Below are 12,399 nucleotides of genomic sequence, written 5' to 3'. Positions count from 1 at the left end.
TCATGGAGAGAGAACTTGACATTTCAACATAGGATTTTGGCACTAGATTTATGCTTTAAAAGGCAATTCCAAGCTCGGAAAGATAGTGAGCGTCACAAGACTAGATGATAGGACTTAAAATGGGACAAACTAGATACATTTAAGAATAGAATGAATAAAGAAGGTACTTGAGACTTGGAAGATGAAGCTAACACTATGTGGAACTCGATAACCAATTGTATGAGGAGAATCTCAAGAGAAGTTATTGGATAGTCGAAATGAAAAGGAACTTTAGAGAAACTTGGTGGTGGATAGAGGAGGTCCAAGCGACAATAAAGACGAAAAATGAAAGCTTTAAAAAGTGACATAATGATAAAACTGAGAAAAATCTTAAGCGCTACAGATTGGCCAATAAGGGGGTCAAAAAAGTAGTGAGGGAGACTAAATTGAAAGCCTATGATGACCTATATACTAGACTAGATAGTAAGGAGAAAGAGAAGAGGATATACAAACTTACTCAGATAAGATAGAGAAAAATAATAAGTGCATTAAGGGTGACGACTCTAAGGTTTTAGTGAAGGATGAAAAGATTAAGGAGATGTGGAAAAATTATTTTGGGAAATTGTTAAATGAGGAATATAGAAGTAGGTCAAAAGAGGAAAAAGTAGGCAATAATAAGGAAAACTAGGACTATAGGTTCTATCGTAGGATCAGGGACTTTGAAGTGGAGTTTGCACTTAAGAAGATGAAATAAAATAAGGCTTTACAACCCGATGATATACCTATTGAAGCGTGGAAATGTTTGGGTAAGAGGGGGGCTATTTGGTTGACTAGATTATTTAGTAAGATTTTGTTGACTAGGAAAATCCTAGAGGAGTGGAGGAAGAGTATTTTAGTGTCAATATATAAGAATAAAAGAGATGTCCAGAATTACAATAACTATAGAGGAATCAAGTTAATGTGTCACACAATGAATGTGTGAGAGAGAGTGATGAAATGTCGATTACGAGATATAACAGAGGTGCCCGATAATCAATTTGGATTTATGCCTGGTAGGTCAACAATGGAAATGATCTATCTTTTGAGGAGAGTAATAGAAAAGTATAGAGAAAAGAATAAAGACTTTCATATGGTCTTTTATTGATCTTGAAAAAACATATGATATGTGAGAGAAAAAATGAGTGACAAACAGGTACATTGATGTGATCAGGGATATATATATGAAGGTATGGTGACCACTATTAGATCATCTACTCAAGAAACGAGTGAATTTCCAATTACTATATAGTTACACCAAGGATCAACCTTAAGTCCTTATCTTTTCGCTTTAGTTATGGATGAGTTGACGAGCAATATTTAGGATGATATATCATAATGTATGCTTTTTGCAGATGATATCGTATTAGTAGATGAGACTAGAGAATGAGTTAATATTAAGGTGGAGACTTGGAAAAAAACACTTGAATTTAAAAGATTTAGGATAAGCAAAACTAAGACAAAGTATATAGAGTATAATTTTAGTAACAATCACAATGGAAGCAGAGGAGAAGTGAAGATTGAGAACCATGAACTACCTAAGAGTGAACATTTTTATTATTTAGGATCAATTATCGCAACAACTGGGGAGATTGGAGCAGATGTGGTTCACAGAATTAAGGCGGAGTGGCTTAAGTAGAGGGATGCGTTTGGAGTACCGTGCGATAAACGAGTATCCATCAGACTAAAAGAGAAGTTCTATAAAATGGCTATTAGACCAGCGATGTTGTATGTGATGGAATGTTGGACAACTAAGAAACAACATGTAGATAAGATGAGTGTTGCTGAAATGAGAATGCTAAGGTGGATGTGTGGCAAGATTGGAAAAGGTAGAGTTAGGAATGAGTATATTCAAGAATAGGTAGAATTAGTACCGATAGAAGATTAGTTGAGAAATAATAGATTGAGATGATTTGGTCATATACAACGGAGACCAACAGAGGCTGTAGTGAAGAGAGGCGATATAGTGACGGTAGATGGTAGTGTTAGGGGAAGGGGTAGATCTAGATTGACGTGGACTAGTATAGTAAATAGATATATAAATCTCCTTAATTTGACTAACGAAATAGCCTTGGATAGGGTCAAGTGGAGAATAATGATTTATGCAGTCGACCCCATTTGATGGGACTTAATGCTTGGTTTAGTTTGGTTTGGTTTGGTTATAAGTCTCAATTTATATATAAAAAACTATTGAATTGCATACAAAAATTATATGAAATATGTATTTAAATTTTAATTATTTTGATATTTTTCATATTAATTTAAAAGACTATAATTAGTACCCAAAAAATGTTTATGAAAAAATGTAGATACAAATAATTAAAAAATATTATTTATTGATTCCAAACAAGGTATTACAAAAATGATTTATTGATGAGATAAAGTTGGGATCACTACAAGAAAAGTGGGATTAAAAGACGGAACTTTTTGCGACGACAAAATGTGACTTTTTGAGATGGTACAACTTGCTGTCACGAAAAATGTGACTTTTTGCGACGGCACAACTTGCTGTCGCAAAAAATAGAGTATTTGCGACGGTAGAAAATGTTGTCGCAAAAGAAGAGAGTCTTTGCGATGGTAGAAATTGTTGTCGCAAAAAAAAAGAAGAGTATTTGCGACGGCAGAGATTGCTGTCGCAAAAAAATAGAGTTTTTGCGACGGCACTAGCTGCAGTCGCAAAAAAAAAGAAGAGTTTTTTGCAACTGTAATAAGTACCATTTCAAAAAAAAAGTAATATATATATATATATATATCGTGACTTTGAGACGGCTTCATATATATATAATCACAAAATGGTTTTAATAAATGCAATGGTATTTTTCTGTCACAAAAAAAATAATAAAAAAATGACGTCGTCTTACTCTTTTGATACAACATTTCTCTTTTCACCAATTTCTTCATCTTCCTGTCTCTCTGTCTCTGTCTCTCTTCTTTTTCTCTCTCTCACTCATCACTCTTCTCTGTCTGTCTGTCTGTCTGTCTCTTTCTCTATGTGTCTCTGTCTCTTTTCTCTTTCTCTTTCTCTCTCTTACTCATCACTCTTCTCTGTCTATCTGTCTCTCTCTTTCTCTCTGTGTCTCTGTCTTTCTTCTCTTTCTCTCTCTCACTCATCATTCTTCTCTGTCTGTCTGTCTGTCTGTCTGTCTCTCTATGTCTCTCGCCCATCTCTTTTCTCTCTATCTCTCTCATCTCTCTTCTCTCTCTCTCTTTTCTTTATCTCTCTCGCTCTCATACTCATCTCTCTCTATTTCTCTCTCGTTTATCTCTTTTTGCTCTCTCTCTCTCTCTCTTTGTCTATCTCTTTTCACCCATTTTTTCATCTTCCTCTCTCTCTTCTTTTTCTCTCTCTCACTCATCACTCTTCTCTCTCTGACTGTTTGTATGTCTCTCACTCTCTGTGTCTCTCACGCATCTATCTCTTCTCTCATCTTTTTTCTCTCTCTATCTCTTTCGCTCACCTCTCTTCTCTCTATCTCTCTCGGTCATCTCTTTTCTCTCGCTCATCTCTCTCATTTCTCTTCTCTTTCGCTCATCTCTCTTCTCTCTATCTCTCTCTCTTATTCATTTCTTTTCTCTCTGTGTCTCTCTCGCTCATCCCTCTTTTCTCTATTTCTCTCTACGTCTCTCGTTCATCTCTCTTCTCTCTCTGTCTCTTTTTCTGTCTCTCACTCTCTATCTTTTTCTCTTTTTGTGTGTCTCTCTCTTCTCTTTCTCTTTCTCTCTCTCACTCATCATTCTTCTTTATCTGTCTGTCTCTGTCTCTTTCTCTCTGTCTCCCGTTCATCTCTCTTCTCTCTATCTGTCATCTCTCTTCTTTCTCTATCTCTCTCGCTCATCTCTCTTCTCTCTATCTCTCTCTCTCTGTCTCTCTCACTCATCTTTCTTCTCTCCTTGTCTCTCTCTTTTTCTATGTCTTTCTTTCGATCATCTCTTTTCGCTCTCTCTCTCTCTCTCTCTCTCTTTGTCTATCTCTCGCTCTTCTCTTGTTTCTCTCTCTTTTTCTATCTATCTATCTATCTCTCTCTCTCTCTCTCTATCTCTTTCTCTATATCTCTTTCTCTCTCTATCTCTCTCTTACTCATCACTTTTTTATCTCTCTTTCTCTTTCTGTGTCTATCTGTCTGTCTCTCTCCCCCATTGTGTTCACCTTGCTCAATCTCTCACTTCCCTCTTCTCTATTTACCGACCTCTCCACTACAAGAAAATGCACTTTTAGCGACCACTTTGTCTTTCTCTCGCTCATCACTCTGTCTCTGTCTCTATCTTTCTTCTCTATCTGTCTCTCACTCATCTCTCTCTCACCACCCATCTCCTCTACCACCTTCACCATTACTGCAAATGTCATTCCACTACCACCATTATTACCATTGTTGCCACTCCACCTCTACGACTACCATTACTACCATCATCGCCACCACTCCACTACCACTACCACTACCATTACCACCACTGCTACTACTACTATTACTATTATCTCTCCTCCACCACCGCCACTCCATCTCCTCTACCACTACCATAACTTCACCACTAATCTTCTTCGCCACCACCACCACCACCTTCACCACTACTGCCGCTCCCTCTCCTCTATCGCAAAAAATTAGCTCTTGATTTTTAGTAACAAAAAAAAATCGGCCACAAAATTTTTTTTTTCATTGACCATAAAAAATTAACTTTATTTTAACGGAAAATATTTTTCATTAATATATTACCCATACTTCTACCAAATTAAAAAAAAATCATTAAAATAAAAATGAAACAAAATTTTCCCCCATTTTTTCACTGACTAACCCGACCCGACCTGCCCGCCCAAACTTAATTTCCCACATTTTTTTCCTGTCTTTCCCCTTTTTTTTTTTTTCTTTCATTTCCTTTCAGGTTTGTAGAGCCCTAAGTTTCGAAACAACACATACACACACACACACACACACACACACTCTCTCTCTCTCTCTCTCTCTCTCTCTCTCTCACAGAGGCGAGCAGCGATCGGTGACAGTGGTGGCTAGCGACGATCGGCGATCGGCGACAATGGCGACGAGCGGCGATCGAATCATCGATTCGAAGGTATTCTTCTCTTCACTTCTATTCTCTTCTTCTCTGCTCTGCTCTTCTCTTCTCTTCTTGTCTTTGATTGGCGATCGGCGACAGTGTGTCCTCAAGACACTGTTCTATGTTTTTGTTATTTATTTATTTTTTTCAGTAATTAGGGTTTCGGCTTCAATTTTGTTTCAAAAATATGTAATATGTAAATATACTTACTTCAATTTATAACTCCCAGTTGGTTTCTGCAATGTTTGTGTTTTCGTATTTGATTATTTCCTGTTTTCGTATCTGATCTGTTTGGTAAGACGTTCCCAATGGTAAGATGAATCCTATCTAGACCCACTCCTCCCAATTTCTTTATATATTTATTTTTATTATTATGACTTTTGATTTCAAGGATTATAAATACTTACACTCAAAGTCATAAAAATTAAAAAAATAAAATAAAATTAGGCTCCATTTGGATGCATGAATTTTAGTAAAGGGTTTGAGATTGAATTTTATAGAAACAATATGAAGTTACTAAGAGGTAGATTGAGAAAATAAAAGGAAAAATAAGCTAGATATAAAATATAATTTATTTTATTAAATTCTTGTAGATCTCTAATAACTATTTTTTTGTGTCATTTCAAATTTACCATAGGAAGTTTTCAAATTCACAATGTTTAAATTTTATATCTAAATTATCAAATTCAAATCTTCTCATATCAATGAGTATGACATTTATTTGGATTTTCCTTTTCTATTTATTAAAATTTTCTTTTATATTATTTGTGTGTTTATTTAAATGCATATAATATTTCCCACATGGAAGTCACATTGATTACACCTGACCCTAAACACAAAGCCTAAGATCTAATCTTCCTTTACAGTATAATTGAGAGGCTAATTTGTAAACAAATTGGGCCGAGCTAGGAAGACTCTTCTTTTAGAGTTGAACCGCGTAATGGGCCGAGATAAGGGCTGGTGTAGCTCGGTCTTAAGCCAAGAAGACATCTCATATTTCGGGTTTGGGCCGAACTATGGGCCGAGGTATCAGTAGAAGGAGGACCGAGCAAAAGGATAGCTCTACAGGGCGTCATCTCAAAGTCAAGACTGACAGTGGTGCTTAAAGTATCACAGAGCCGAAGTAACTTGGTTGACCGCAATGTTAGCCGAGGTAAAGGTGTCAGCCGAGGTAAAGGGGTCATCCGAAATAAGTGGGCCTAGTGGTTAGTCGAGGTATTGGTGAGAAAGGATGTCGGGCTTGGTATAGCTCGGCCGGTCTTGGTATAGCACGGCCAGGCGCCATCTACATCATTACCTAAGTGTGTGACTGAGGTAACTTCGCTCGGTGTGGTTGCAGCAGCTTATATAAAGGAGGTAACCATCTCACTTGGTTGGCAGTGAATAGGAGTGTGACTCCTAGGAGGACTCTGCTAAGGAGAGTAGAGTCCTACTAGGGTTCTGCAAAACCATCTCACTTGGTTGGTAGTGAATAGGGTGTGTGATTCATAGGAGGACTCTCATAGGGAGAGTTGGAATCCTTCTAGGATTGTACCAAGCAGAATCTATAAAAGCTCATGACCATACCTATGTAGAGGTATCCCAATTCTTACTCTAGAATACACAGAGCTTATTGTCTATAGTCTAGTTGCTGACTTAGGCATCGGAGGGGTTTCCGGCACACACCCGCCGGTTAGCTCACGTTTGTGTTTTCAGGTGGCAAAGCAACATTGTTTGGAGGAGTGCAAACTTGATCAACAGGATCATACAAGAAGATTATTTCGTGCTCGTACAATAATAAAAAGAAAAAATAATTGAAGTTTCTATTGACAACTATCATAATCTAATGATAATGGGGCATGTGTTTGATTCAGTCGTAAATTAAAATTATATATTAATAAAAGTAGGAAAATTGTCAATGGATAGGAATATTGTAATATACACTTTATTAAAAAATACATATGCATTTTTTTTAAACTACATTATAATTATTCATAATAATTTTCTAACGTTCATAACAAAACTATAATACCACTTTGTAACTATTTCAATTGAGGATATTATTATTTCTAATAATCTCAACCATTTTTTGGGGCTGACATAGACATATATGAAGTCATGAGAGAATTAGAAAAGAAAAAAAAAAATGAAGTAGAAGAAAATAATGTGGAGCAGTTAAGAAAAACATATTTACAAAATAAGTGTAGCTGAAATGAAAATGTTTAGATGGATGGGTGGGGACTAAATCAAGAAAAAATAAGAAGAAGAAAGAAGAAATATGCAAATAAGTTTTTTAAGTGTACAAGAAAAAATAAAATAAGAAATGAAACTATTAGAAAGAAGAAATAAGAAAGAAGTTTTTTGGGTGAATAAAAAGAAGAAAGAAGTTGGGAACATAAAATGCAAATAAGTTTTTTACGTTGAAATGGCAAATAAGTTGAAAATCTGAAAAGTTGTTTGGTGGTGCAAGTCTCTTATGTATATAGTGCAAGTTGTTTGGTGTTAGTCTTTCATGTGTATCAAACTTGTACCAAAAAGGATTCCACCTGTAGTCCAGTTATTTTAAGACTCCCACTTATTAGCAATTACCTCTAAATTTTTTTTAGAATCTTCATCTGATTGGACGTGAGCATATTTATGCTTGATTCTTAAACATTTCCTTTTTCTTGTACTATACTTCTCACAATTACAATGAGCTTATTTTTGGTTCTAACATTTTTGTGATCCACAACAGCAACTAAAGCTTGTAATAAATTTGGCAGACTTCTTAATTTTGTAATCAATTTTACCGGACTTACTTCGTGACGATAAAGCAAGAAATTTTTGTTGTCTTAACAGACATTTCATAAACATGGGTTCAAGTTGCATGTCTTGGTGTTGTAGCACTTGTTTTGCCTGGTAGTTAATCTTGTTTTCCTTTCTCATTTCACTCTTTACTTATAAACAAGTTCATTACATTTTTTTTTACCCCAAATAGAGTTAATTGGAGTTAGGATGTGTTTCTAGGTGGATTCTGGTTCGTTGATAGAACCTTTGTGGGATGTAACAACTGTTCCTTATCCATATCCAAACAATGCAATGTTAGAATTATGATTGTTGCTGATATATCTGATGCTTCTCAGGAATCTTGAGGCTTTAACTTTTGGAAAAGGAAAAATAGGGGAAACTTTTTTTCAAGCCCTAATAGATTGCCAACTGTTGAAGAGTCTGGTTATCCATGATGCTACCCTTGGTAATGGTATTCAAGAGATACCTATATACGATGATAGACTGAGACAACTTCAAATTGTGAAATGCCGAGTGCTCCGTATTTCTGTCAGGTGGTACAGTTGTAAATAATTGGAAAAAGTTTCATATATAGTAATATGTTCAGAATTTGTGCTAAAGTTTCTTGTTTTACAGGTGCCCCCAACTCGAAACCTTGTCTTTAAAGCGCAGTAGTATGGCTTATGTTGTGCTCAACTGCCCTCTTTTGCGTGATCTTGATATAGCCTCTTGCCACAAGTTTTCAGATGCTGCAATTCGTTCGGCAGTAACATCATGCACACTTTTGGACTCTTTAGATATGTCCAATTGTTCATGTGTGATTGATGAAACACTATGCAAAATCGCCCGTACTTGTGGTAATCTCCATGTTCTTAATGCTTCATACTGCCCAAACATCTCTCTTGAGGTCAGTGTTTTAGCTTTTCACCATGCTTGTTCTGGTGATGTTTGAAAATGCTTCCATTAGTTGACTTGATTTTTTGCTTTTCTTGGAAGTCTGTAAGACTGCCCATGCTGACAGTTCTCAAGCTTCACAGTTGTGAGGGCATTACTTCTGCTTCCATGGCAGCAATATCTCATAGTTATATGTTGGAGGTTTGAAGCCTCTTATCACAGAAGTTGGCATTGCCTAGACTTGATTCAATGTACGAATAGTCTGAAACTAATGAAATCAATTTTATTGCGATGTAGGTCTTGGAGCTTGACAATTGCAGTTTATTGGTGTCGGTGTCCTTGGATCTCCCACGCCTGCAGAATATAAGACTCCAACCTCAAAGTCTTGTAGGGGAACTATTTTGGTAGAACTTGTTAGTTAGTGTGACTAATGTTATAATATTACCTGTAGATTTGTTGATTTAAATTTACGACGTATCATGCTGTCATCTGTTACAGTGTCAAATTGCCCTTCACTCCAACGAATTAACATCACATCTTATTTGGTGAAAAATGCACACGTAATTCTAACACCATCTTCTCTCAGGATATCACTTATTTGGTGAGCTTTGCAGGTAACCCAATTTGTAAGTAGATTGTTTGAGTCAAGAAATGATCTTTCCACATTTAAGAATCACATACGAGACTTTCTTGTGCAGTCAAAAGAGTTCAGCACAGGTAAACACTAGAATAATTTATTTCCATTGCTTAATTTTCTAAAAAATGCAACTATTCTCATTGTTGATTAAGATGTTTAATTACCCATGTGGGATTTTATGACTAACAAAAGAAATGTTGTATTTGATGTTGTTGGGAGTTAGAGCCGGATTTCGGTCTAAGCAAACTAGTTCTTTAAGAAATTTAAAATTCGAGGTGTTGATGCCCTAAAATCACCAAATGGTGTCGGATTAGCACGAAACTTGGCACACACGACCGCCTAGGCATGAGAGACTTGTAGGAGAAGACGAGACTCAAATTGAGTTCCTGGTTTGGAAATTAGAGCCGGTTTCGGTCTAGGCAAACTAGTTCCTTAAGAAACCTTGAATTCGAGGTGTTGACGCCCCAAAATCACCAAATGCCGTCGGATTAGCATGAAACTTGGCACACACGACCACCTAGGCACAAGAGACTTGTGGGAGAAAACAGGACTCGAATCGGATTCCTGGTTTGGGAGTTAGAGTCGGATTTCACTCTAGGCAAACTAGTTCCTTAAAAAACTTAGAATTTGAGGTGTTGATGTCCCAAAATTACAAAACGGCGTAGGATTAGCACAAAACTTGGCACACATGACTGCCTAGGCACAAGAGACTTGTGGGAGAAGACGGGACTCGAATCGGGTTCCCAGTTTGGGAGCTAGAGTTGGATTTCACTCTAGGCAAACTAGTTCCTTAAGAAACTTGAATTCGAGGTGTTGACGCCCCAAAATCACCAAAAGGCTTTGGATTAGCACAACACTTGGCACACACGACCGCCTAGGCACGAGAGACTTGTGGGAGAAGACGGGGCTCGAATCGGGTTCCCGGTTTGGGAGTTAGAGCTGGATTTCGCTCTAGGCAAACTAGTTCTTTAAGAAACTTGAATTCGAGGTGTTGACGCCCCAAAATCACCAAAAGGCTTTGGATTAGCACGAAACTTGGCATACACGACCGCCTAAGCATGAGAGACTTATGGGAGAAGACGGGGCTCGAATCGGGTTCCCAGTTTGGGAGTTAGAGCTGGATTGCGCTCTAAACAAACTAGTTCCTTAAGAAACTTGAATTCGAGGTGTTGACGCCCCCAAATTGACACACACGACTGCCTAAGCACGAGAGACTTGAGGGAGAAGACGGGGCTCGAATCGGGTTCCCAGTTTGGGAGTTAGAGCTGGATTTCGCTCTAGGCAAACTAGTTTCTTAAGAAACTTGAATTCAAGGTGTTGACGCCCCAAAATCACCAAACGGCGTCGGAATAGCACAAAACTTGGCACACACGACCGCCTAGGCACAAAAGACTTGTGGGAGAAGACGGGAGTCGAATCGAATTCTCGATTTGGGAGTTAGAGCCAGATTTCGCTCTAGGCAAACTAATTCTTTAAGAAACTTGAATTCGAGGTGTTGACGCCCCAAAATCACCAAACGGCGTCGGGATAGCACGAAACTTGGCACACATGACCGCCTAGGCACGAGAGATTTGTGGGAGAAGACAGGACTCGAATCGGGTTCCTGGTTTTGGAGTTAGAGCCGGATTTCACTCTAGGCAAACTAGTTCCTTAAGAAACTTGAATTCGATGTGTTAACGCCCCAAAATCACCAAATGGCGTCGGAATAACACGAAACTTGGCACACACGACCACCTAGGCACGAGAGACTTGTGGGAGAAGACGAGACACAAATCGGGTTTCCGGTTTGGGAGTTAGAGCCGAATTTCATTCTAGGCAAACTAGTTCCTTAAGAAACTTGAATTTGAGGTGTTGACACCCCAAAATCACCAAACAACATCGGAATAACACGAAACTTGGCACACACGACCGCCTAGGCATGAGAGACTTGTGGAAGAAGACGAGACTCGAATCAGGTTTCCGGTTTAGGAGTTAGAGCCGAATTTCTGTCTAGCCAAAATTATTTACTTAATTATCTTTGTAATTGTATAGTAGTTAAATTTTTATGTTTTTTTTTAATAATTAAAATATTAACATATAATTATATTATCATTAATTATTTTTATTTTTTGTTTTCAGATATTTCCCGAGTAGGAGTTTGCTTCTTGTGGAGTGCAGGCGTTTGAAGAATGTGACTAACTTTTGTTTTTGTTACCCACGGAAGAATCATGAGAAAAACTTTTGTTGTTGATTTACGTTATTTTGAATTATGAATATATTTAAACATTATATTTGTGTTATGCAACATTATGTAGTGGGGTAATTTGCTGATGTGTTGTTATGAATGTAAGAATATTTTTATTATGGATGAATTATTATTTTTATACTGGAATTTTTATATTATTATGCAATTATTGGTTTCTTTTTTAGTTATTTTTCATTTAATACAAGTAATTTTCATATTTTTAATAATTTCATTGCATTTTTTTTTTTGCGACGGCACCACTCCGTCTCAAAAAACATTAGAGCCAAAAGTATTTTGTTGAAACAAAAAACCTTTTGCGACAGCATTTTTTACCGTCTCAAAGAATCTTTAGCGACGGCAGCAATAAAAACCCTTTAGCGAGGGCATTTTTTGCTGTCTCAAATAACACTTTTAGCGATGGTAAAACAGTACCGTCGCAAAAAATCTCAAGTTTTTACATATTATTGGCGACACCAGAATTCCGTCGCAAAAGGCAACTTTTGCTGTCGCAAAAAAAAGGGGACGGTGTGGTGCCGTTGCTAAAGGGTTTTAGCAACGCCCTTTGTTGTGACCCCCCCATTTGCCGTCTCTAAAAGGCAGTTGTCGTCGCAAAAAAGTATTTAGACGGTATTATGAGTATTTACGACGGCATTTTGCCGTCACAAAAAGTCAAAATTTTTGTAGTGGATGAAAGCATAATATAGCATGAATTAATTGGGACAAAACCGCAAAATGTTTTTGTGACAATATATATACAATTTTTTGGTGATTGGAGCATGAAACAACAAATAACTATAACAATATATATATATATATATATACATTTTTTTTGTGATTG

The 12,399-nt window shown here is 37.1% G+C and overlaps 1 long non-coding RNA gene across 1 annotated transcript; it reads left to right on the top strand.

The window, feature by feature from the left end:
- Positions 1-8,211: 8,211 nt before the first annotated feature.
- On the top strand, positions 8,212-8,993 carry LOC145821023 (uncharacterized). The gene is made up of 2 exons (XR_014363060.1): positions 8,212-8,360; positions 8,443-8,993. It is a non-coding gene; the product is annotated as an uncharacterized LOC145821023 (long non-coding RNA).
- Positions 8,994-12,399: the final 3,406 nt, after the last annotated feature.

The sequence above is a fragment of the Camellia sinensis genome, chromosome 3 (assembly GCF_055761805.1).
Source record: "Camellia sinensis isolate YWXY chromosome 3, ASM5576180v1, whole genome shotgun sequence".
Lineage (NCBI taxonomy): Eukaryota > Viridiplantae > Streptophyta > Magnoliopsida > Ericales > Theaceae > Camellia > Camellia sinensis.
The sequence above is the reverse complement of the archived record's forward strand: the minus strand, read 5'-3'. Positions and strand labels throughout refer to the sequence as shown.